The sequence below is a fragment of the Symphalangus syndactylus genome, chromosome 2 (genome assembly GCF_028878055.3).
Source record: "Symphalangus syndactylus isolate Jambi chromosome 2, NHGRI_mSymSyn1-v2.1_pri, whole genome shotgun sequence".
In the NCBI taxonomy this organism is placed as follows: Eukaryota; Metazoa; Chordata; class Mammalia; order Primates; family Hylobatidae; genus Symphalangus; species Symphalangus syndactylus.
In genome coordinates, this window is record NC_072424.2 from 69,404,095 (window position 1) to 69,428,745 (window position 24,651).

At 34.9% G+C, this 24,651-nt stretch overlaps 1 long non-coding RNA gene across 2 annotated transcripts; it reads left to right on the top strand.

Moving 5' to 3' along the window:
• The first annotated feature begins 424 nt into the window (after positions 1-424).
• On the top strand, positions 425-21,906 carry LOC129470947 (uncharacterized). Of its 2 annotated transcripts, XR_010119340.1 has the most exons (4): positions 425-511; positions 4,080-4,409; positions 18,852-18,919; positions 20,463-21,906. It is a non-coding gene; the product is annotated as an uncharacterized lncRNA (long non-coding RNA). The 2 variants fall into 2 exon arrangements; XR_008653435.2 differs by lacking the exons at positions 18,852-18,919; positions 20,463-21,906 and adding an exon at positions 8,318-8,642 and having other exon boundaries at positions 440-511.
• The last annotated feature ends 2,745 nt before the right edge of the window (positions 21,907-24,651 follow it).

A 24,651-nucleotide genomic window follows, 5' to 3' on the forward strand; every position in this document is an offset into this window, starting at 1 on the left:
TTTACAACTGGCAAAAATGATTGTTGGAGACATGCTTAGATAAGATGCCAAGACCAGAGTTATAAATGTGACTGAACTAAAAAAAATTAAAAACCATAATATAGTATATGTAACAATATTTTTGTTAGTCTCCTGTGTGATCACTATGCTTCTTGTTCTCTTTTTGTGTTTTCTCATATATCTTTGCTTTTTAATGTTTGAATTATCATCTCTGGTAGAGCATTAATTAAAAAAAAGGAGAACACTGTAAAGGTCAAAGCACTTCATTTTCTTGAGAAATTTCTGGAGAAATATTTGTCTGGGGAGATGACTCCCAGAGAATATTGTCCCCTGGAAGGATTTGTGGATACAATTTATCCATGCTAACTTCGTCTACTTTAAAAATAGGTAATCAAAAGTTGTTTGTATCCCTTTCTTGTTGTAGATATTCAGTAAGAATAAAAGGAAACAGTAGCCAACACTCCCCTGTGATTGAGCCATCTCACTGAGAAAAGTCTGAGTATACTTTATTGTAAGTACACCTTTGTTCACTGCACAATGAGTTTTTGATTTACTCCCCTGGGAAACTGTAGCTTTAGCAATTGCTCTTGCAGATTCTGTAGACTTGTACCATAACAATTTGGCTCTTCACATTCTTTACCTTTGAAGATGTGGCATTTAGCCCAATCTAAGACTTCTGGTGAATATGACGAAAATGGCAGAATCCCTAATCTTGGATACAGCACAAGCTGATTGCTGCTAAGTTTTCTAAGACACACTGACATGCCCTGAAAAGTATCTTGGAAAGGCAGATGTGTGCATATTTTCCTTACATTCTAATTGCAGAGTTATATGTTAATATATTTCCAATTTTAGTTTAGTAACAGTAGTTACATTAAAACTAATGAGTATTCATATTCTCACTACTGAAGGGCCAAAAAAGAGCTCTTGTCTCTTTGCTGAATGACTTTTAAATGAGGGTACATAACTGTGAATTAGCTGCTCACAAGAAGGTGTTTCCAATTTCCAACTCATACTTGAAGGACAATTATTCCTATAGCATAGTACATTCTAAGTGAAATTTGACATGTGAAGAATAAATGATTATCTGCTTGTCAGATGGCAGGTTTCTTTACATTTACTTTTTCCTTTTATGGTTTTCCGATAGTTTGGGGGTATTTTTTTAAGAGTATCTTTTTCTGAGGAATTAGAATTGTGTTTTACTCTTAATTTGCTTATAGCTATGCAGAGAAACCCTTAGTGCACCCAGATTTGTGCATCTGAGGAGAAGGATATGTCCTTTTTGTATCTAGACTTCTTGTAAGAAGGTTTTCTCCTTGTTGGAAGGTTTTTAGAGTACAGAGACGTGGTTAGAATTAGGTGTCTCTACGTTTTTTTCAATTTTTTGAAAAGAAAATAGGATAGTAGTATGAGAAATTTACATTTTTTGAAGGGCTAGGATAATGATAACATCTCTAATTACACAGGCTTCTTCCCCACCAGCTCTTCTGTTAGTCTTCTATTTGCAGGGTTCCTCCAAGGTCCATTTTAAAGTAGTGATATTTAAATATTTATGAATCCCATAAATAAACATAGGTCCTTTTATCTATGACTTCACCATCTTTACTTGTGGCTAAAATGTTTCTAATACCTTATGAGAAATTAAGCTACTTCCTCCTTTTTAAATATGGAATAGATGTGACCACATTTCTCTAGGAAGAAAGCAGATAACAGAAAGGTGATTATAATACAGGACAGAAAAAATGATTAATAGAACAAAATACTTTTGAAGGCAGAAGGTGATGGATCTATGGCCCAAGTACGGGGAAAGACTCCTAATATGACAAGAAGAAAAATAGGCATGGGGGAGGGGGTACTAGATTCTTTCAGGTGGTAAGTTGTTTAAGGAAGTTAGGAACATGATATCTGGTAAGTTTCTGTTTTCTCTGCTGAGTAGTAAGCAAGATAATCTGCTGAGAGTGAGGTAAGGAAGTGGTCTTCAGAGATTTGAGACTATTGCAAAAGGTTTGAAATAGTTGTTCTGGTCAATGAGAAAGTGAACTCATAAGAAACCAAAGACTATCAGGAATGTTTAAAAGATTTACATGTCATAAACACTATGCGGTCTGTACTAGCCTGCTCTCATGCTGCTATAAATAACTGCCTGAGACCGGGTAATTTATAAAGAAAATAGGTTTAATTGACTCACAGTTCTGCATGGCTGGGGAGGCCTCAGGAAACTTACAATCCTGGCAGAAGGCACCTCTTCACAGGGTGGCAGGAGAAAGAATGAGTGCAAGCAGGGGAAATGCCAGATGCTTATAAATTCATCAGATCTCCTGAGACTCACTCATTATAACAAGAACAACGTGGGGTAAACTGCACCCATGATTCAATTACCTCCACCTGGTCCTGCCCTTGACACATGGGGATTATGGGGATTACAATTTAAGGTGAGATGTGAGTGGGGACTCAAAGCCAAACCATATCACGGTCTATTGAAGTTTGATTAAAAATTCCTGTTTTTGATGCTCAAAATCTTAGTATTGAACCAATGACTTCCAAACATGCCTATAATATTTAAGTATACATCTTCCTGTACCTACCTCAGGCCCAATGTATAAGATCCTGGAAATCTGTACTTATTATTCCCATAGTGATTATATTATTAGGAAAGTCTTAGAAACACTAGGTAAACCAGACATTCAAAGAACTTGGTATTCAGATTATGACATTTTAACATTTGATACAAAATATTTAGGCATCATGCTATCAGCCTATAGCAATAGACATTATAATACAAACTTTCAGGAAAAAAATTTATGTGTGTCTATGTATATATTGTTGAATATATTTTTAAGTTGTCATGTCAAAAATTAAGTGCATAAGACAATGATTGTTTTATTATATTTACTGATCCTCTGGGTCAAAAATTTAAATATTGCACAATGATACTGACTTCTCTCCTCTTCATAATATCTTATACTACAACTGTGAAGACCTAAATAATTGGAGTGATTCAAAGAGCTGAGAGCTAGAAAGAATTGGAGGCTTCTTTTCACATATTTCTGTTGCCTGGTTTTATGTGACTTAAAGAATGAGCTCAGCTGGAGTTACTGGCCAGAATGCCCCATGTGAAAACTTTGCCATGTGGCTTGGTGTTCCTCATAGCATGGTTGTCTCAGGGTAGTCATGTTTCATATGATGGCTCAGGGCTCCAAGAGGAAGCATTCCAGTGAATAAAGTGTAGTTTTTGTGTGCTCTCCTAATATAGCTTTAAGAATCATGCATGACTATCTCTGTCACATGCTATTAGATGTAGTAATTTACTAAGGCCAGTCCATACTCAATGTTAGGAGAATTAGACCTGACCTCTTAACAGGAGGACTGTTAAAAAATTTGTGGCTATTTTAAAAATGAACAGTGGTACATTGTCTTCTTTATAGAGATCCACATGAAAAATTTTTCTGTCAGAAATAGAAATGCTTTTTATTCTGTCAAGTGATTCAAGTTTTATTCATGAATTATATAACTGCTAAATACCTACTTTTACCAAAACTATTCAGCACATTTCTCTTAAGTACATAGAAATTCATAGAATATATTTTGTGTACAATATTTTGTAAGAGAACCAACATATTTTTGAAACGTGGGAGGCATAGGAAAGTATATGAACATATATATATAGATTTGCACATAAACAAAGGAGGAGTAGGAGGCTTGGTGAAAAGATAATACATTAGAGGTGACCTACCAAGCAAGATGTCATTTGGAATTGCCCAGGAGGAAGGTTTGACCTGTGTTAGAATTTATGAGAAATGGAGCACGCAGAAGTAAGTAAAGGTACTCAATGAAAAGGGGGAGGTCAAAGAATACTTGGAAGGGGGATGTGTCCTGTTATATAAAGACAGGCAAATGAAGAAATTGCCCTGTGGGTTTTTAAAGTGGGAGAAACCACTGAGGTAGAATATGTAAAGTTAGGAAAAAGAACATAGGTTTTAAGAGATAAACAAGTTTCAAGAAGAGATTATCAGTTGTGTCAAATGCTGAAGTGAGATCAGGATGAGGATTCAAAATAATCAATTTTATTTTTTAATTAGGAAAACTACTTCTGATTAAGACTGAGTAACAAAGAACAAATAGCCCTCTCAGCTGAAGCAAACAAAATAATATGAACAAAATTAGATAAAACAATGGTCTTGAAGACACTGAACATCAGGCAATTAAGGGCAGTGAGCTAAGAGAGACAGAAAAAAAAGTGAGTTCAACAGTTGGCCTATTTTGAGAAGATTTTTCAGCCTGTGGCATAGAGAAGAGGAATCAAGAAGAGACTAGTGAACTCCTTGAGTTGAGGAGATGGAGTAAGAGTCGTGGAAGACCAAGAGGGTTATGTCACAGGAGAGAATATAAGAGAGGAAACTGTTGCATAGGTAAGTAATTCTGGAGATCTACAAAACGTCATCGTAAAGTATTCAGCAGGGTACAGATCAGAACATGAGAAAACTGCCTGAGGCCAGGTAGTGAATTCTAAAATAATTAGATAAAAATAGCAAAAAATCTCAGTGAAAAGAGATTTGGAAACAGTGCCTGTTCTCACTAGCCAGATTATAAAATCTCATAATTCATGGGGAATTGGTTAGACTCAATGTGATCTGACTCTAGTAACTGGGATGAATTAGCCCTGGCGTAAATAATGCTTATCTTATGTTGGTTGTAAGAAATCTAAAATCAGAAGGCCCAAAGATGTCAAACAATTTTCAAGTAACTAAACTCTTTCCCAGAACGAAGGTCAAACATATTTATAGTAATATAAAAATATCTAGCACTGAACAAAAGAGAAGTTACAATTATTGGCATCTAATAAAAATGACCAGGTATGCAAAGAAACAGGCAAGTATAAGCCACAGTGAAGAGAAAAATTGATAATCAAAACTAACCAAGAACTGACTCACACCTTTGAATTAGTAGACAAGGATATGCAGCAGTTATTGTAATTGTATTCCACTTGTTTAAAAAGTTTAGCAGAGACATGTAAGATACAAAGTAATCTTGATTTTAAAATCATTGATTCTATAATCAATGATTTTAGAATCCTTTAACCAAATTAAACTTATAAATATGAGAATTATAATATGGGCATGAAACATATACCTGAGGAGATTAACAGTAGATTAGACATTGCAAAAGAAAAGATTAGTAAATGTAAAGATGTAGTAATAGAAACTATCCAAAATGAAACATGGACAATATAAAGGAAAAATTATAAATTAAAGATCTATACTACAAATCCTAAGTCAGTCACTAAAATTAAAAAACGAAATATTGTTAATAAACAAACAATGGAGATAAAATGAAATTATACACACACACACACACACAAATTCAATCCAAATGAAAGCAGAAAAAGAGGAAAAAAAAGAAAAAAATGTAAAAATAGCAAGATGAGTGACAATCTTATAATATCAACAATAACATTAAGTGTAAAGTGGTCTAAATGTCCAAGTTAAAAGGCAGAAATTGGCTGAGTGTACTGGCCCATGCCTATAATCCCAGCATTTTGGGAGGCAAAGGCAGGAAGATCGCTTGAGCCCAAGAGTTAGAGACCAGCCTGGGAAACCTAGTGGGACATCATCTCTACAAAAGAAAAAACAATATTAGCCAGGTGTGATAGAGCATTCCTGTAGTCCCTGTTACTTGGGAGACTTAGGTGGGAGGACTGCTTGAGCCTGGTGGGAGGTTGAAGGTGGAATGTGTCATGATCGTACCACTTGAGCTCCATTGTGGGTAACAGAGTGACACCCTGTCTCAAAAATAATAATAAAATAATAAAAAGTAAATAAATAATGAAAAGACAAAAATTGTTAGCTGGATTTAAAAACAAAACCTGATCACATGTCACTAATAAGAAACTCATTTTAAATATAAAGACATAAATAAGTTGAAAGTAAAAGGATGTAAACAGTTGTAATATGATAACATTAATCCAAAGAAAGCTGGAGTCACTATATTAGTGTCCCATCCCCAAAGTGGATGCTAGAGAAAATAATATTACTCAGGATATAGAACATCATTTCATAATTGTAAAAGCATCAGTTTATGAAGATGGCATAACAATCCTAAATGTTTCTGCAACTAATAGGATAGTTTTAAAATATATAAAGAGAAAATTGATAGAACTATAAGGAGAAATAGATAATTCCATAATTATAGTAAAAGTTTTAATATTCTCTTCTCAATAATTAATAGTAGAGTAAAAAGAAAATCATGGGGGATATAGAATACAGGAACAACACTATCACTAAAATTGACATAATCAATGATTTTAGAATACTCTAATCCAAAATGACAAGATTTGTATTGCGTAGAATTGCACGTGGAATATTTACTAACATTGACCATAAAACAAACCTCAGTAAATTTAAAATGATTTAAGTTATACAGAGTATGTTCTCTCACTAAAATGGAGTTAAATTGGAAATTGATAACATAAAGATATCTGGCAAATCTCAACATATATGGAAAGAAAACAATATACTTTTAAATAACCTGTGGATCAAATAATAAGTCAGAAGTGAAATCCAAAAAATTCCTAAGTGAATGAAAATGAAGTTACAGTGTATCAGAATTTGTTGGAAACTAAAGCAGTACATAGAGAACAATTTTTGACACTAAATTCTGTATTAGGAAATAACAAAGGCCCAAATGACATCCACTTCCATCTTTAAAAAATTAGGGTGAAAAAATGGACAAAGGGAAAATATAAAGATCAGAATAAAAGTAAATAAAGTAGAAACAGAAAAAAAACAGAGAAGAATAAATAAAATAGAAACCTGGATCTTCGAGAAAGTTAATTTAATAACATGTATCTACACTTATCAGGAAAAAATAAAGCAGATTATCAAAGAATGAGAATGATGGGATTATGACAAAATCTATAGATATTGAAAAGTTAGTAGAGAAATGTTATGGACAATTTTATACTAATAATAAAATGTAGATAAAATGAGAAAATTTTTTTAAAGCAATACTAACAAAGTTTTTTCAACACAAAATAGAGATAACCTGAATAGTCTTTTTTCTATTAAAGACATTGAATTTAAAGACCTTTCAATTAAAAAAAAAAAAACGAGAAAACAAAACAAAACAAACAACAACAAAGAAAGCCTCCCGACCTGTATGGCTTCACTGGGGTATTTTACCAAAAACTTAAGGAAAAATAGTATCAATTCTATACAAAATCTTATAGAAATTGAAAAACAACATCACTTGTCATTAGGGAAGTCACCAATTACAAAAATTAGATACCAATATACACAAAATAGAATGGGTCAGAAATACCGACCATACCAAATATTAGCAATAATGTAGACAAAGCAGAACACTCTTATTCTTTTGATTGTTATGCAAAATGGCAGGAGCACTTTGGAAAACAGTTTTACAATGTTACTTATATGTTATACGTACACTTACATATGATTCAGACACTCCACTCCTAGGTATTTACTCAAAAAAAATGTAAGCATATGTCTATACAAAGACATACAAAAATGTGCAGAGCGGCTATATTTGTATTAACCCAAGACTGAAAACAACCAAATGTCCTTAAACAGGTGAATATAAAAAGAAACTGTGGTATATCCATGCAGAAGAACATTACTCAACAATGTAAATGAATGAACTGCTAATACAACAACATAATCATACTAATTTTAAAAAGATAAGCATAATGTATACTGTATGATTTGACATAGATGTAGTTCTTGAAAATGAGAACTAAGCCATGGTGTCAGACAGCAGATCAGTGTTTACCTGGGCATCGAGAATGACACAATGAGAGGCAAGGGTGAAGGATTACAAAGGAGCTTGAGGAAACTTCCGGATAATGAATACGCTCATTGTTTTGGTTGTGATGAAGGTTTAACATGTGTATACACTGGTTGCTGTTATCTTCATGTACAGGGTCAACATCTTGTTCAGGTCTACTCTGTTGTGGGGAGGGTCATGGACGGCCTCTTTTTCTCATCTGTAATGATGAAACAACTATAAATTTCTCTAATGGCAAATGATTTAGTAACTAATAGTAAATTTTTATCTGTTCTAAACAATAGAAATTTTGAAAAAATCATATTATGAATTCTATTTTGCACTGATAATGAATGTTTTGACATTAAGAAATAATAGAGCTATAAAATTATAACTGGTAAATTTATATTAAAATGAGGCAATTCGAATATCTAAAATGTCTTTATGTTTGAAAACATGTTAAATGAGCAACTCTGAAGTCCGAGTTGCCCAATAAGAACAATTCTTTACTAACTATTCATTTTTTTTTTCCAAGATGGCAGCTTCTTTGAAATAGCAAGATCAACTCTGTGAGCTTTAATTTAAGAGGCAAAATGGGAAACCACTGGAATCATGAAGGACACCTCAGATCAACTTTAGTGATTACAATTCAACATGGGATTTGGGTGGGGGAAAAGATTCAAACCAGATCATTCCTCCCCTTTCCCCTTCCAAATATTATGTTCTTCTCACATTTCAGAATACAATCATGAATTCCCAAGAGTCCTTCAAAGTCTTAACTCATTCCAGCATTAACTCAAAGGTTCAAAGTCCCAAGTCTCATCTGAGGCAAGGCTAGTCCTTTCTGCCCATGAGCCTGTAAAAACAAACAAACAAACAAAAAACCAAATTAGTTACTTCCAAGAAACAATGGGAGTATAGGCATTGAGTTAATACTCTCATACCAAAAGGGAGAAATCAGCCAAAAGAAAGAGGCTACAGGCCCCATACAAGTCTGAATCCAGCAGGGCAGTTATGAAGTCTTTTTTATTTTTTATTTTTTATTTTTTATTTTTTTGAGACAGAATCTCACACTGTCTTCCAGGCTAGAGTGCAGTGGTGCGATCTCGGATCACTGCAACCTCCGGCTCCCGGGTTCAAGAGATTCTCCTGCCTCAGCCTCCTGAGTAGCTGGGATTACAGGCATGCACCACCATGCCTGGTTAATTTTTTGTAGTTTTAGTAAAGACAGGATTTCATTATGTTGGCCAGGCTGGTCTCAAACTCCTGACCTCATGATGGGCCCACCTCAGCCTCCCAAAGTGCTGGGATCTTAAAGAGTCAAAATAATCTTTGACTCCATGCAAAGGGTGAGCTCCCAGAGCCTTGGGCAGCCCAGTCCCTGTTGACTTTGCAGGGTTTAGCCCCTACAGTTGCTCTCATGGGCTGGCATTCAGTGCCAATGGCTCTGTCAGGCTGAGGATTTAAACTGCTGGTGGATATACCATTCTGGGGTCTGAAGGACAGTGGCCCTTTTCTCACAGCTTTGCTAGGCACTGCCTTAGTGGGGATTCTGTGTGGAAGCTCCAACCCCATATTTCCCTTCCACATTGCCATAGTAGAGGTTCTCCATAAGGGCTCCACCCCTGCATTAGGTATTTGCCTAGATATCCAAGATTTTTTATACATGCTCTGAAATCTAGGTGGAGGCTCTCAAGCCTCAACTCTTGCACTCTGTGCACCCACAGGTTTAACACCCCTTGGAAGCTGCCAAGGCTTACAGTTTGCACCCTCTGAAGCAGTAGCTCAAGCTGTACCTGGGCCCAATCAAGCCCCACCTCTCTGGGGAGGAGCAGGGAACTCAGACCACTGTGACCTCCACAGATCAGCCCATTGACTAAGGCAACAGAGAACATCTCCTGGTAAACAATGGTCAAGTATATACTCAGCCACATTGGCCAAAGCCAGCTCTTACCCAAAAGAGCCATCTATTGTATTGTAGGTCAAACTGCAGAGCCCATTACAAAACCCACTGAAAAATTGCATAGGACTTTTAGAAGCAAAGCCAAAAGACCCTACCCAACATTCTCTACATTCACATCCCCCAGGGAGGTGGGGGAAGGAAAGTTAAAGAAAAACACATGTGGGCTGGGCACAGTAGCTCACGTCTGTAATCCCAGCACTTTGGGAGGCCAAGGCAGATAAATCACGAGGTCAGGAGTTTGAGACCAGCCTGGTCAATGTGGTGAAATCCCGTCTCTACTAAAAATACAAAAAATTAGCTGGGCATAGTGGTGGGTGCCTGTAATCCCAGATACCCAGGAGGCTGAGGCAGGAGAATTGCTTGAACCAAGAGGCAGAGGTTGCAGCGAGCCAAGATTGTGTGTGCCACCACATTCCAGCCCGGGTGACAGAGTGAGACTCCATCTCAAAAAAAAAAAAAAAAAGAAAAAAGAAAAAAAAGACACACACAAATATTATAGGGGAAAAAAAGAAAAAATTTCTATCCATCTGAAAATAATTACAAACATTAGAATTAGTCACATCCCCAGATGATAAGAAATCAGCACAAGAATATGGCACCGTGAAAAATCTGAAGGTAGTGACACCAGCAAAGGATTACACTAGCTGTTCATCAATGATCCCTAACCAAAAAGAAAACTCAAAAATAACAGATAAAGAATTCCAAGCATGGATTACAAAGAAACACAATAATATCCAAGACAAGGCTGAAAGTCAACACACAAAAAATCTAACCAGTCTTTTAAACTAACTCAGTCAGACAAAAATAAACCAAAAGGAATTTAAGAAATGAACAGTCTTTGAGAAATATGAGATTAGATGAGACAAAATCTATGAATTACTGACATTGCCGAGAGAGAAGACAAAAAAGTAAACAACCTAAAAAACATATTTGAGAGAATAATTGAATAAAAGTTCTCTAATCTTGCTAGAGAGGTAGACATTCAGACACAAGAAATCCAGAAAACACTTGTGCCAAGACATATAATCACCAGACTGTCCAAGGTCAATACTAAAGAAAAAATCTTAAAGGCAGAAAAAGGCCAGATGACATACAAAGGGAACTAAATCATGCTAACATCAGACTTCTCAACAGAAACCTTACAAGCCAGGAGAGACTGGGAGGGTATTTTCAGCATTCCTAAAGAAAAAAAAATTCCAATCAAGAATTTTATATCCTGCCAAACTAAGCTTCAGAAGCAAAACAGAAATAAAATATTTCCCGACAAGCAAGCATTAGGGGAAATCCTTACCCTTAGGCCAACGTTACAAGACATCTTTAAGGAAGTTCTAAACATGGAAACAAAAGAACAATACCTGATACCATGAAAACATACTTAAGTACATAGGCCACAGACCCTACAGAGCAACCACATAATAGAAACTACAAAGCAACCAGCTAACATCTTCTAATATGATTAAAACCTTACATTTCAATAATAACCTTGAATGTAAATGGTCTAAATGCTACACTTAAAAGACACAGAGTTGTAAGGTGGATAAAGAAAGGAGATCTATCTTTGTGCTGTATTCGAAAGACCCATCTCATACAAAATAAAGGGTTGGAGGAAGATCTATCACACAAACAGAAATTTAAAAATAGCAGGTGTCACTACTTTTATATCAGATGAAAAAGGATTTAAATCAACAAGAGTAAAAAAGGACAAAGTAAGAAAGGAAAAGAAGGGCATTACATAATAATAAAGTGTTTAATTCAACAAGAAGATATAACTATACCAAATATATACACAGCCAACATTGGAGCAACCAGATTGATAAAACAACTACTTATTGACCTACAAAAAGACTTAGTTATAAAATAATAATGGTGGTCTTTAGCACCACACTGACAGCATTAGACAGATCATCAAGGCAGAAAATTAACAAATAAATTCTGGACTTGAATTCAACACTTCCCCAATTGGACCTAATAGATATATACAGAATATTTCCCTCATCAATGACAGAATATAAATTCTTCTCATCTGCACATGGAACCTACCCCAAGACTGACCACATGCTTGGCTATAAAGAAAGTCCCAGTAAATTCAAAAAGTTGAAATCATACCAACCATATTCTCAGACCATAGCGGAATGAAAATAGTAATCAATATTAAGAATGTCTCCCAAAACCATGCAATTACATGAAAATTAAACAACTTGCTGTTGGATGACTTTTGCATAAACAATGAAATTAAGGCAAGAATCAACAAATTATTTAAAACAAATGTAAACAGAAACAATATATAAAAATCTCTGAGCTACAGCAAAAGTAATGTTAAGAGGAAACTTTGTAGTGCCAAACACCTACCTCAGAAAGATAGAGAGATTTCAAATGAATAATTGAACATCATACATAGAGGAACTAGAGAAACAAGAAACAAATAATCCCAAAGCCAACAGAAGAAAATAAATAACTAAATTCAGAGCAGAACTGAATAAAATTGAGACCCAAAAATCCATACAAAGAATCGATGAAACCAAAAGTTGGTTACTTGATAGGATAAAGATTGATACATCACTATCTAGATTAACAAAGAAACAGAAGATCCAAATAAGCACAACCCGTAGTGACTAAGGTGACGTTACAACTGATCCCATGGAAATACAAGAGGTCCTCAGAGACTATTATGAACATCTCTGTGTATCCCAACTAGAAAATCTAGTCTCCCAAGATTGAATCAGGAATAAGCCTTGAACAGATCAATATTGAGTTCCAAAATTGAATTAAAAATACAATCCCATTTACAATAGCCACAAAAAATACCTAGCAATACACCTAATCAAAGATGTAAAAAATGTGTATAAGGAGAACTACAAAACACTAATGAAAAAAATCATAGATAACACAAACAAACGGAAAGATGTTCCATGCTCATGGATTGGAAGAATCAATATTGTTGAAATGGCCATATTGTACAAATAATCTGCTGATTCGATACTATTTCTATCAAACAACTAATGTCATTTTTTACAAAATTAGAAAATATTATTACAAAAATCATATGAACCACAAAAGATCCCAAATAATCAAACCAATTCTAAGCAAAAAGAACAAACCTAGAGGCATTATATTACCTCAGTTCAAACTATACTATAAGGTTACAATGATCAAAAAAGCATGGTACTGTTATAAAAACAGACATATAGATCAATGGAACAGAGTAGAGCAGTAGTCCCCAAACTTTTTCGCACCAGGGACAGTTTCAAGGAAGACACTTTTTCCACGGACCAGGGTTGGGTGTGGGAGATGGTTTCTGGATGAAACTGTTCCACCTCAAATCGTCAGGCATAAGATTCTTATGAGGAGCATGAAACTTAGATCCCTTGCATGTGGAGTTCACAATAGGGTTCAAGCTCCTAAGAGAATCTAATGCTGCCGCTGGTCTGACAGGAGGCAGAGCTCAGGCAGTAATGCAAGTGATGGGAAAGGCCTGTAAATATAGAAGAAACTTCACTGGCTCACCCACTGCTCACCGCCTTTCCACTGGTCTGTGGCCTAAGGGTTGGAGGCCGCGAGAGTAGAGAACCCAGAAATAAAGCCACCCACCTACAGCCCTCTGATCTTCCACAGCACTGACAAAAATAATAAACGTGAAAAGGACTCTCTCTTCCACACATGGTGCTGGGATAGCTGGCTAGCCATATACAGAAGAATGAAACTCAAACCCTACCTTTCATCATATACAAAAATGAACCCAAAATTGATGAAAAATTTAAATGTATGACTACAAACTATAAAAATCTTAGAAGAAAGCCTAGGAAGCACCATTCTGGATACCAGCATTGGCAAGGAATTTATGACTAAGTCCTTAAAAGCAATTACAACAAAACAAAATTTGACAAGTAGGATCTACTTAAATTGAGACCCAAAGAGCTTCAGCAAAGATAGTTTCTTTTCAACAGCAAAATAAACCATCAACAAATAAACAGACAATCTACAGAATGACAGAAAATATTTGCAAACTATGCATCTGACAAAGGTCTAATATCCAGAATCTATAAAGGACTTAAACAATTCAAAAAGCAAAAAACCCTAAATAATCCCATTAAAAAGTGGACAAAATATATGAACAGACACTTCTCAAAAGAAGACATGCAACTAGCCAACAAACATATAAAAATGCCTAACATCACTAATCATCAGAGAAGGGCAAATCAAAATCACAGTGTGATAACATCTCACACCCATCACAATGGCTTTTTAATTAAAAAAAAAGTCAGAAAACAAGAGATGCTGGCAAGGTTGTGCATAGAAAGGAATGCTTATGTACTGTTGGTGGGAATGTAAATTAGTTCAGTCACTATGGAAAACAGTTTGGAGATTTCTCAAGGAACTTAAAACAGAACTACCATTTGACTTAGCAATCCTACTACCGGGTATAAGAAAATACATTATTTTATCAAAAAGATGCATACACTTGTGTGTTTATTACAGTACTATTCCTGGTAGAAAAGACATGGAATAAATCTTGGTGCTCATCAATTGTGTATTATATTTTTTAAAAAAGTGGTACATATACACCATGGAATACTTCATAGCTATAAAAAATAACAAAATTATATTATTTGCAGCAACATGTATGCAGCTAGAGGCCATTATCCTAAGTGAATTAACACAGGAACAGAAAACTCCAGCCTGTGAGATCACCCTTGGGGACTCTATGAAGCTGCAGGGGTGGAGCTACCCAAAGCCTTGGGAGCCCACTCTTTGCAGCAGTGTATCTTGGATGTGCAACATGGAGTCAAAGGAGGTTATTTTGGAGCTCTATGATTTAATGACTGCCCTGCTGTGTCTCAGATTTGTGTGGGGCCTGTAGCCTCTTTCTCTTGGCTGATTTCTTCATTTGGGAATGGGAATGTTTACCTAATGCCTATATCCCCATTGTATCTTAGAAGTAAATAACTTGTTTTGATTTTACAGGCTTATGGGTGAAAGGGACTTGCCTTATCTCAGATGAGATTTTGGAGTTTAGACTTTTGAGTAAATGTTGGAATAAATTAAGGCTTTGGGGGACTATTGGGAAAGCATATTGTATTTTGTAATGTGAGAAGGACATGAGATTTGGGGAGCCAGGGGTGGAATAAATAGTTTGGATATTTGGATATTTGTCCCCACCCAAATCATATCATATCATATCACCCAAATGTCATGTTGAAATGTAATCCCAGTTTTCGAGGTGGGAGATGTTTTGGTCTTGTGGGCAGATCCCTTAAGACTTGGTGCTGTTCTTGTGCTGTTGAGTTCTTGTTAGATCTGATTGTTTAAAGCGTGTGGCACCTCCCCTACTCTCTCTCTCTCTCTCAAGCTCTCTTTCTTTCTCTCTCTCGCTCCTGCTTTCACCACATGATTTTCCTGCTCCCACTTCACTTTCTGCCATGATTGTAAGCTTTTTGAGGCCCTCACCAGAAGCTGAGCAGATGCTGGTGCCATGCTTATATGGCCTGCAGAACTGTAATCCAATTTAACCTCTTTATCAATTACCCAGCCTCAGATATTTCTTTGTAACAATTCAAGAATGTCCTAAAACAGGTATTCATAGACAGAAGTATGGCAAGAATGGACACTGGAAGCAACTAGAGAAGGAACAAAGTGAAGCAAAGGTCCCAAAACTAACTATTGGGTGCTATTCTCACTGCCTGGTGACGGGATCATTTATACCCCAAACCTCAACATCACACAATATACTCAGGTAACAAAACTTTAGCATCACACAATATACTCATGTAATAAACAATACCCCTTGAATCTAAAATAAAAGTTGAAATTTTAAAAAGAAAGCCAAATTAAAAAAATTATTCAGTGATAATCATGTTCAAAATAACACTTTGATGGAATAGTGAGTCTTATTATAATGACTTAATATTCATTAGAAATGAAATATGAAAATGATAATTGACATTTAGAAATCTATATTCATAATTCAATTATTATAGCATACTGACTTTTTATAAATATAACATGTCAGAAAGTGCCAATACAATTATTTGTTAACAAGAAAAATTGATAAAATAATGGAAGTGCTTTTTATTAAAAATATGTAATGAATTTTATTCATCCTGTGAATGTCTGTGTGGTTTTATTTTTTAGATACTACAAAAAGCATTTATGTGATCATTTTAATTTTTTTGACATCTCAAAAATAATATTGTATAATATTACTGCTTTCAAAATCATATTTAACACCCTGACCTAATGCATTATATGCTTAAGGATTATGCAGCGGTCAATATACCTAAAAAATTAAATGTAATATATGTGATCCAAAGGTAAAAAAAGTCTAATCTTCCTTTGGCTATAAACAAAATAAAGAATAATAATTATTGAAGAATGTTAGAATATGATCTATTAGCATTTAAATAAAATATATGTGACTTATGATTAAAAACAAGAGTTTATATAAGAAATTTTTCTTGGTAAAAGTCCTTCTGTCCTGTAATTGATTACTAAGATATTTTATGATAAACCCAAGCTCCTTTGAGAGTTGACTGTCCACTATCTTTTCTACAAAATAAATATTTTATAAACAAACATAATTTTTTTTTTTTTTTTTTTTTTTTTTTTTTTTTTTTTTTTTTTTTTTTTTTTGGGACGGAGTCTCGCTCTGTCACCCAGGCTGGAGTGCAGTGGCGCGATCTCGGCTCACTGCAAGCTCCGCCTCCCGGGTTCACGCCATTCTCCTGCCTCAGCCTCTCCGAGTAGCTGGGACTACAGGCGCCCGCCACCACGCCCGGCTAATTTTTTTTTTTGTATTTTTAGTAGAGACGGGGTTTCACCGTGGTCTCGATCTCCTGACCTCATGATCCGCCCGCCTCGGCCTCCCAAAGTGCTGGGATTACAAGCGTGAGCCACCGCGCCCGGCCCAAACATAATTTTTAAACATAATCTCTCCTCATCTGAACTCCTCTATTTATTTCAATAATACTACCTTTCTTTCAGAAATCCAGTCTCAAAATACAGAGTGCTGTTCATTTTTGTCCCCTATTAGTGGCACCATAACTAATTCTGCTGTTTAACTTACTTGTGAGTCACTCACGTTCAGCCAATTGCATCAGTCATACTGCAGCAGGCCCCTGCTGACCATATGACTCCCTAGCCTCAAACCATTTAAGTAAATTCCAATATCTATGAGATCTTGTCCAACATTTTTACTGGGATTAAGGCCTTCCAAGATCTTTTCTCTGGAAATCATCAAGACACTCAGAAGGTTCAGAACCCTGGCTAATGGCAGAAAAAATTCCTATAGACTAAATTGTTAGTGTCTCTGATTATTTTCCCATCTGCTTTCAGAAGGTCTAGCTTGAAGGGATAGCAGTTTGCAAGGCACCAAATGTATATGAATATCCTGGTGTTTTGCTAACAAGGCTCCAATGTTAGTGAATATGTGATGTGAATCCAAAAACACAATTAGCAGAAGACTGTTTTGCTGTTACCTCTCCAGGGTCCCCAACATCCTAGCCTCAGGGGAATATTCGCACAGCTCCCCTCCCCAGTTCAACTCAACTAGGTCCATATATCAAATCATACCTAATTAATAATATTATCTATAAAGTAAGGTGAATCATAAATATTTATTAGAGCTTACAGTTGGGCACTGTCCTTAGAGCAATCACATAAATAACAATACTCTTAGTCATTGTGTGAGTTCCAATTATTGTCTTTAAAGAAATTGTGGTTGGGGAACTTTAAGTAACATGTCAAAGATCATAAACCTAGGTAGTGATGGAGTCAAGATAATAATTTAAGTATGTCAAACTCCAAAACTCCTTTTCCTCCAAATTACTCTGTACATGTATTTTCTTCTATTTTAATTTATTCCAAAGGGATCAGATGATATGCTGGAAAATATACAACAATAAGGCTACTACTATAACACCACCACAAAAACAAAGTCTAGCTAATAGTTTGGTACCATTTGTTCCTTCAGAAAAGTTTAGATAAAAATTACATTTTATTTAACTAACTTAACTATATATGATGACAATGATATGAATACTCTGATTATAATTATTTCTTACTTTGTCTTATTCTTTCACACTCCCTCTGTTTTTGTAAGCATTGGCATGGTTGTTCATTTTTCACCAGAGGCCCTAAGTCAATTGAATACTCAAGCATAGATTTTGAATTAGATTGTTTTCACTTCATTATTGAAAAAGAGGGTTCTTTAGCTGTGAAATGGATATATAAATTCTTCTAAAGCATCAGTCAGGAAAAATATACTGCAAATTTTTCTTAAGTGAGGGATAATCGTGATGCTTTTCTTCATCATATTTCTTAAATCAATTTCCTTTTTTTCCTCTTCCATGACCACCACTACCAATTTTAATTCTTGTAGTCTGTTATCTAAATTATTTCACTACCTCTAAATTGGTCTTCCATCTCTAGCCTTCCTTCAGAATTTCTTATGCATGAGGCCAGCCAGAAATTTTTAAATGGTTTCTTATACTGCTATATTTCCCAAACTTGCCATTACTCTTTACTATCTTTTCCTGAAGGGTAAAGGACATTTAACATTCATTTGTCTATTTAGCCACACTTGATCTAAGCCAAAAGGTGGAGAATCAGTGTATTCAGACCAACAAAAACACAGAATAATATTCCCATGCATCTTCTTTTATATATATATTTAAGGAACAGATGAATAAATACGTGAATAAAAGTGTTTTATATGCAGAAATGCCACATATCAAATGCATGTAGTATTTAATTATCCTTTTATAGTTTTCTAATACTGTTACGACTAATTTGAGGAAAAAGAAAGCAAATCTGCCTAGCAGATATAATTTGAATGTGTCGTGCATTTTCATATCACGTGGATACTGTCTTGACCTGCAATTGTAAGACCACATTCACATACAATAAACATGCTTGTGGAATTTAAAACTGTGCCAACAAATCTTTGATAATAATCCCATAAAAGGTGTAATATAATTCCCCTCCCCCTAAGAATGAGTTGAACTTAGTGCCTTGATTCTATTCTAGTGGATAAAATATGATGAAAGTGACAGTGTGTGATTCCAAGACTAGCTTATAAAAGGCAGTGTGGTTTCCACCTTGCTCTCTCTAGGTTCACTCACCCTGGAGAAAGCCAGCTGCGTAAGGACACTTAGGCAACTCAGTGGAGAGGACTATGAGGTAAGAAACAGATCTCCAGGCAATGGCCTGTGAGGAACTCATGTCACCTGACAACGTCCATGTGAGTGAGCTTGGAAGCAGTTTTACCACACTCAGTCAAATGTTCAAATGATTGCAATATCAGCCAACACCTTCATTGCAGTTTCATGGGAGACCCTGAACCAGAGCTGTCCAAATAAGCTTTTCTGTTTTCCCAACCCATGGATATAGTGAGGAAATAAATGTTTATTGTTTAAGCCATTACAATTGGGAATAATTTCATATATAAAAATAAATAACTAATGGAGCCTCTTGGGGTAGATTTTTTTTTAAACTGAGTGCATGGGAAGATATAAGGAATATGGTCAGAAATAATTGATCTGTTCCCTCTATTTTTTACTTGTAGAAATTAATAATCATTATATCAAGAATGTAGCAGCATCTGCATGATGTATTTGGGTTGCAAAATAGAAAACACAGCTCAGACTTCATCATGATCATCATTACCTTTCTTAAAAAATATTTTAAATATTTTCACATAATACTTTTATAAGAGCGTTATGAAGCCATTGAGTGACATATCCTAGCTTCTTAGGGACTCAGAAAATACAGAATTTCCTGTGCCACAAGCACTGTGCGTGTAATCTTTACTTTTTTTCTTATTTTAGTAAAATAAACCCTATATTGTCAATTGGTTATTTATAGTGAATTATATTTTCACAAATGACATGTATGTTTTTGTGGTATATATGAACTTGAATAGAATGGCTCTGTGATTAATATTACAATGGATTTGTAAAGCATGCATTCAAGCTAAAATACTACCCTTTTTCTCCTTTCATGTCTTTGTATAATAACATTCAGCTTAAATTACACATTATATTTTCTTTTATATTACACCAGGTAAAGACAAAACAACTTCTTAGAACATGTAGATATTATTATAATTGGCACAATAACTTTGTAAAGAGTGAGTAAAGCTGTAAAATGACATAGACTCTTTAGTCGACATGCTGTTTTATGTGTATATTTATAGAAATAGATATTAATAATATTTCTATATTTCAGTACTTTTACCAGAATAATAAAACAAAATAAGTTTTTTTTTAGAGAAAGTGTGCAAATAAAGAGTTTCAGTATTCTTTTACAAGGCATATTAAATATAGCAGTGTTTTTTTTTCATTCTTATTTTAGACAATTGCATTTTTGAATTCTCCTCTTATGGAAATTTTAGCCTATCCAATAATATTCAAAAAGGAAAACTAATCAGGCTTATGGAAAGAGACAGATTGTCATTCTCCACTTTCCATATCTACGTTAATCTGGTTTTAATTTGGCATGGTTCTTCTATTTATCCAGGGACTGGGGCTTGCATTTTTATTTTGTTTTTTACTTGTGAGGAAATTGTAAATATGTTCACATGGCATATAGTAAAGTGGCAAGTTGTATGCAGCAAGAAACTCTCAACTATGGGAAAACTCCATCCTGTGTGCTGTAGGGTGACTACATATAGGTTTGTTTTATTGTTTTTAATTTGCATATCTTCTGTCTGTCCTTAAATTAGATGCAGTATCTTAATAATTTCACTTGAAACTGAAAGCCAAGACTTTGCTGTGTGAGGAAGTTTCTGAGTAAGACATCAAGTTTCCAGCCATCAGAGGATAATTTATTGATACTTGTCAAAAGGAAGTATCAGTCTAACAGAAATCAAGACAAAAGGAATGCCTGATGAATTTTCTTTGAAGTGCCTTTTATAAAAGTCCTTGGTAATACATATTGATGAACTCCAAATTGTCTCGCCTGAAGGGAAAAGAAAGTAGACTGCTTTACACTGTCTTATAAATATTCATCAAAAGAACAAGACTTATGTTTCCAGGCGTGAGGTGAATGATTACGGTTGTATGATTGCCTTGGAATCTGGATAATTAGTAAAACAGCCGTTGACAGAGAATTTTAAACTTGGTACATTTCTTGCCTTCACTTTATTTGGAGTCAGAAATAAAGCTTCCTATACCTAAGGGAAGCAGTTTTAAGGGATGAAGAATTGATATTATCAAGTTCTAGCCATGGGTTGGTTTACTATCTTTTTAGCTCAAACCTAAAACAAAAATAATTGGTTTTATTTTTATTTATTTGTTATTTGGTAATTCATTTTTGGTCTAATGAAACAGTACCACTCTTAGAAAGGATGATTTGTTAGGATATGTGTCTTAAGACCTGAAGACTGTAAAATGATAGGATGAATCCATCTAAATGGTCAGACAGAATAGTTTTGTGTGACTGTTTTTAGTATGGTATTATTGTTGTCATTTTGCTTATTCATTTTGGACTGAGAAATTAACTTTGTGTTTCTTTTGCTTATTGAATCCATGTGATTAAAGATCCAGCTTGATTAAATGGACATGGAATTTTTGATGTTTGGAAGATAAGTATTGTTCATACCAAAAATCAGAAATTATCTATCATTGCGTAACTAGTTGCACATTTCTCCTAACCCTTGTTTTATAAGTCATCCTCTAAACTGTTGGGAGGAAAATAATCCCTTCTCTGGAAATTTTATCCTTTACAGTGTTTAGCACTTAAATACAATTAAGCAAACATCATATCCTCTTTGAAGCAAAATAGTTGCTCAGCTTAAGTAACTGAAACTAAGTATCTCTGTTGAATGAAAGACATATTCGGCAAGTGTTTGAAGAATGCTTCCTTCACGTTGAGCAGAAATTAGCACTTATATTGGCGTTACAGGCAGAGGAGCACTCAACATGCTGTATCTATCAGTTCATACCCATATGTAGATCTACAAGTAAGAAAGAGGAAGTGAAATTGACATGTGTCTGGGAGTAAAATGTGATAAAACAGAATTAATTTTTAAATAAGAGAAAGACAGGTTGAACAAATGATTCTCCTAGAAAATGTTTAGGTGTTATCTAAAAACTGTCCACTTACTGCAAGGGAAATTTTACTGCTTCAAACACTTTGGCCAGAAACATGCAGAATTTTAATACCCAGCAGCACTGACCTGTGGTAAATGCAGGAAATGACAATGATGGTGATGAGGGTACTGGTATTCTTGAAAAAGTAACTGAATAGTTTGGCAAATAAAATTAAATGTTTTTCAGAAGCAAAGAAATCGTCTTGTACTCTCCCACTTTTCTTTTTTTCAATATTGTATTTTGTTTAATGTGCTTATAATTTATCTCATTCAGAATCTATGAAAAATAGTTTAGAAAAAAGACTCTTATAAGGCATATGGTGTCAGCAGTCTGGAACACTTAAACTGATCACACAGAATACCTAGATAAATTCAACATGGGATAGAAACAAAGCAAGAACCGTCTGGAAACTTAAGTGTTTTGTCTCTGAGGAAATCTATTATTTTTATTTTATTTCAAAAACGTCACTGAGAAATTTACTAGCTATAATATCATTTATAGACCATTTTTTTCAAGCATCTAAGGAAAAAATCTCCATTTAAAATGCAAATGGAAAAATGCGGGAAAATGAGCAGGGCAGAAAAAGAGAACTGACCGTTAAATATTTAAAACTTTGCATTATTGGGCACATTAACTTGAATTTTTGTAATATCAAACACAGCCTCACAGTATGCAATCGATGGTGCATAAAAACATTTTAATGAAAATATTTCAAATGTCTATATGCAGAAAACCACAAGAGAAAGGCTACTATCTAAAAATAATAGCTATAATTAAAATTTTGAAACTATGGGATAACCCAATACTTATTAAACCACAGCCATAGCTGGATTTATTTTAGGACACTGTGTCTGCCCAGAGTACAACATCTTAAGAATCAGACAGAATTTACAATTGTCACTGGGAGGGCCTATGAGGAAAGAAAAGTGACTGTAAGTTAAAGACTAACTCACGGCCGGGCGCGGTGGCTCACGCCTGTAATCCCAGCACTTTGGGAGGTCGAGGTGGGCGGATCACGAGGTCAGGAGATCGAGACCATCCTGGCTAACACGGTGAAACCCCGTCTCCACTAAAAATACAAAAAATTAGCCGGGCGAGGTGGCGGGCGCCTGTAGTCCCAGCTAGGCGGGAGGCTGAGGCAGGAGAATGGCGGGAACCCTGGGGGGCGGAGCCTGCAGTGAGCCGAGATCACGCCACTGCACTCCAGCCTGGGTGAAAGAGCGAGACTCCGTCTTAAAAAAAAAAAAAAAAAAAGACTAACTCACAAAACTTTCCCTGGTGCTGACTGAAATGACTCATGTTTTGCTGAGTGGATTTTTGAAGAAAGTAACAGCTTCCAATGTTTTCAGTGGTAGGAGCCCACTAGGGTGCAGATGAGACCTGCACTCATTAAAGGCAAGTATAGATAGTCATAAAGCATGAAGAAACAGTTGACATCACCCCCTTCCCATTAAATTAATTCCAATAAATACAAATGTAAATACTGTAAGTTGTCATTTATCAGGGAAGAAAGGAATGATAAAAATTTTAAACTGGCATGTTTAAACAGGCACTCATATTTCATGTTTATCAGAGTGAAAATTGATGCAAATTTTTCAGTAAGTATAAAAAGAAAGCATATTCTTCCAGCAGAAAGTTGAATACTAGACATTTATCAAAAGAAAATGAATAGGAAATTGTGTTAGGGTATATATTGTAGGCATGTTTATATAACATTATAGAAAAATAGTAGAAACAACTCAAATGATTAATAGTGAGAGACTGAGTAAATGCATCATATTAAACCAGACAGTTGTTCAATATTTAACCATTAAAATATTTTATATATTTTATTTATATTTACCTGAAAATTATATATTAAGTGAGAAGACGATATATATGAGTGTACATCGCTCTATCTCTCTATCATCTATCTAAATGTCATCTATCACTATATTATATAACTGGTGTTATGGGTTGAATTGTATTCCTCCACAATTCATATATTGAAATCCTAACCCCCAGTACCTAGAATATATTTGGAGACCTATCTTTAAAAAGGTACTGGAAATATCTTTAACAATCTTTTTAGTAGTCTTTAAAGGGGTAATCAAGGTAAAATGAGGTCACATGGAAGGGCCCTAATTCAGAATGACTGGTGTCTTTACAAGAAGAAATTACGAAACACATAAGTACTGAGGGAAGACTATATGAAAACATAAGGAGAAGACGGCCATCTGCAAACCAATGAGAGAGGCTTCAGAAGAAACCAATCCTGTTGAAGCCTTGATCTTGGACTTTTAGGCTTCAGAATTGTGAGAAAACGAGCTTCTGTTGTTTGAACCACCTAATCTGTGGTACTTTGTTATGGCAGCCATGGGAAGCTAATACAGATATTTACCCCTTGATATAGATATAGATATAGATATAGATATAGATATAGATGTAGATATAGATATATTTTCTTGGTAATTTGTGTTTTCTATTTTTTTAACATAAATACATACCATTTATATAATTTTAAAATATACAGGAAATAAGAAAAAACTGCTAGATTATGTTAGCTGTGAAACACTGAATATTTCAGAATAACTTTCTCTAGAAACTCAATTAAGAATTAGGAAGAAAACACCAAATGTATCCAATCGTTCACGTGTAATTTTGCCCAGAAGTTAATTTCTGTAAGTTTGATAACTGTCATTTCTTGCTACAGATGCAATCAAGCAATATCTGATTCAAAATAGTTTCAATCACAACAACCACGCCAGAGCTGACTAGTTGAAAATAAGTGGGGTGACATATTTTCTGCAAAGATCCTAAGTTTTTAGTCAGTAGGGGCTT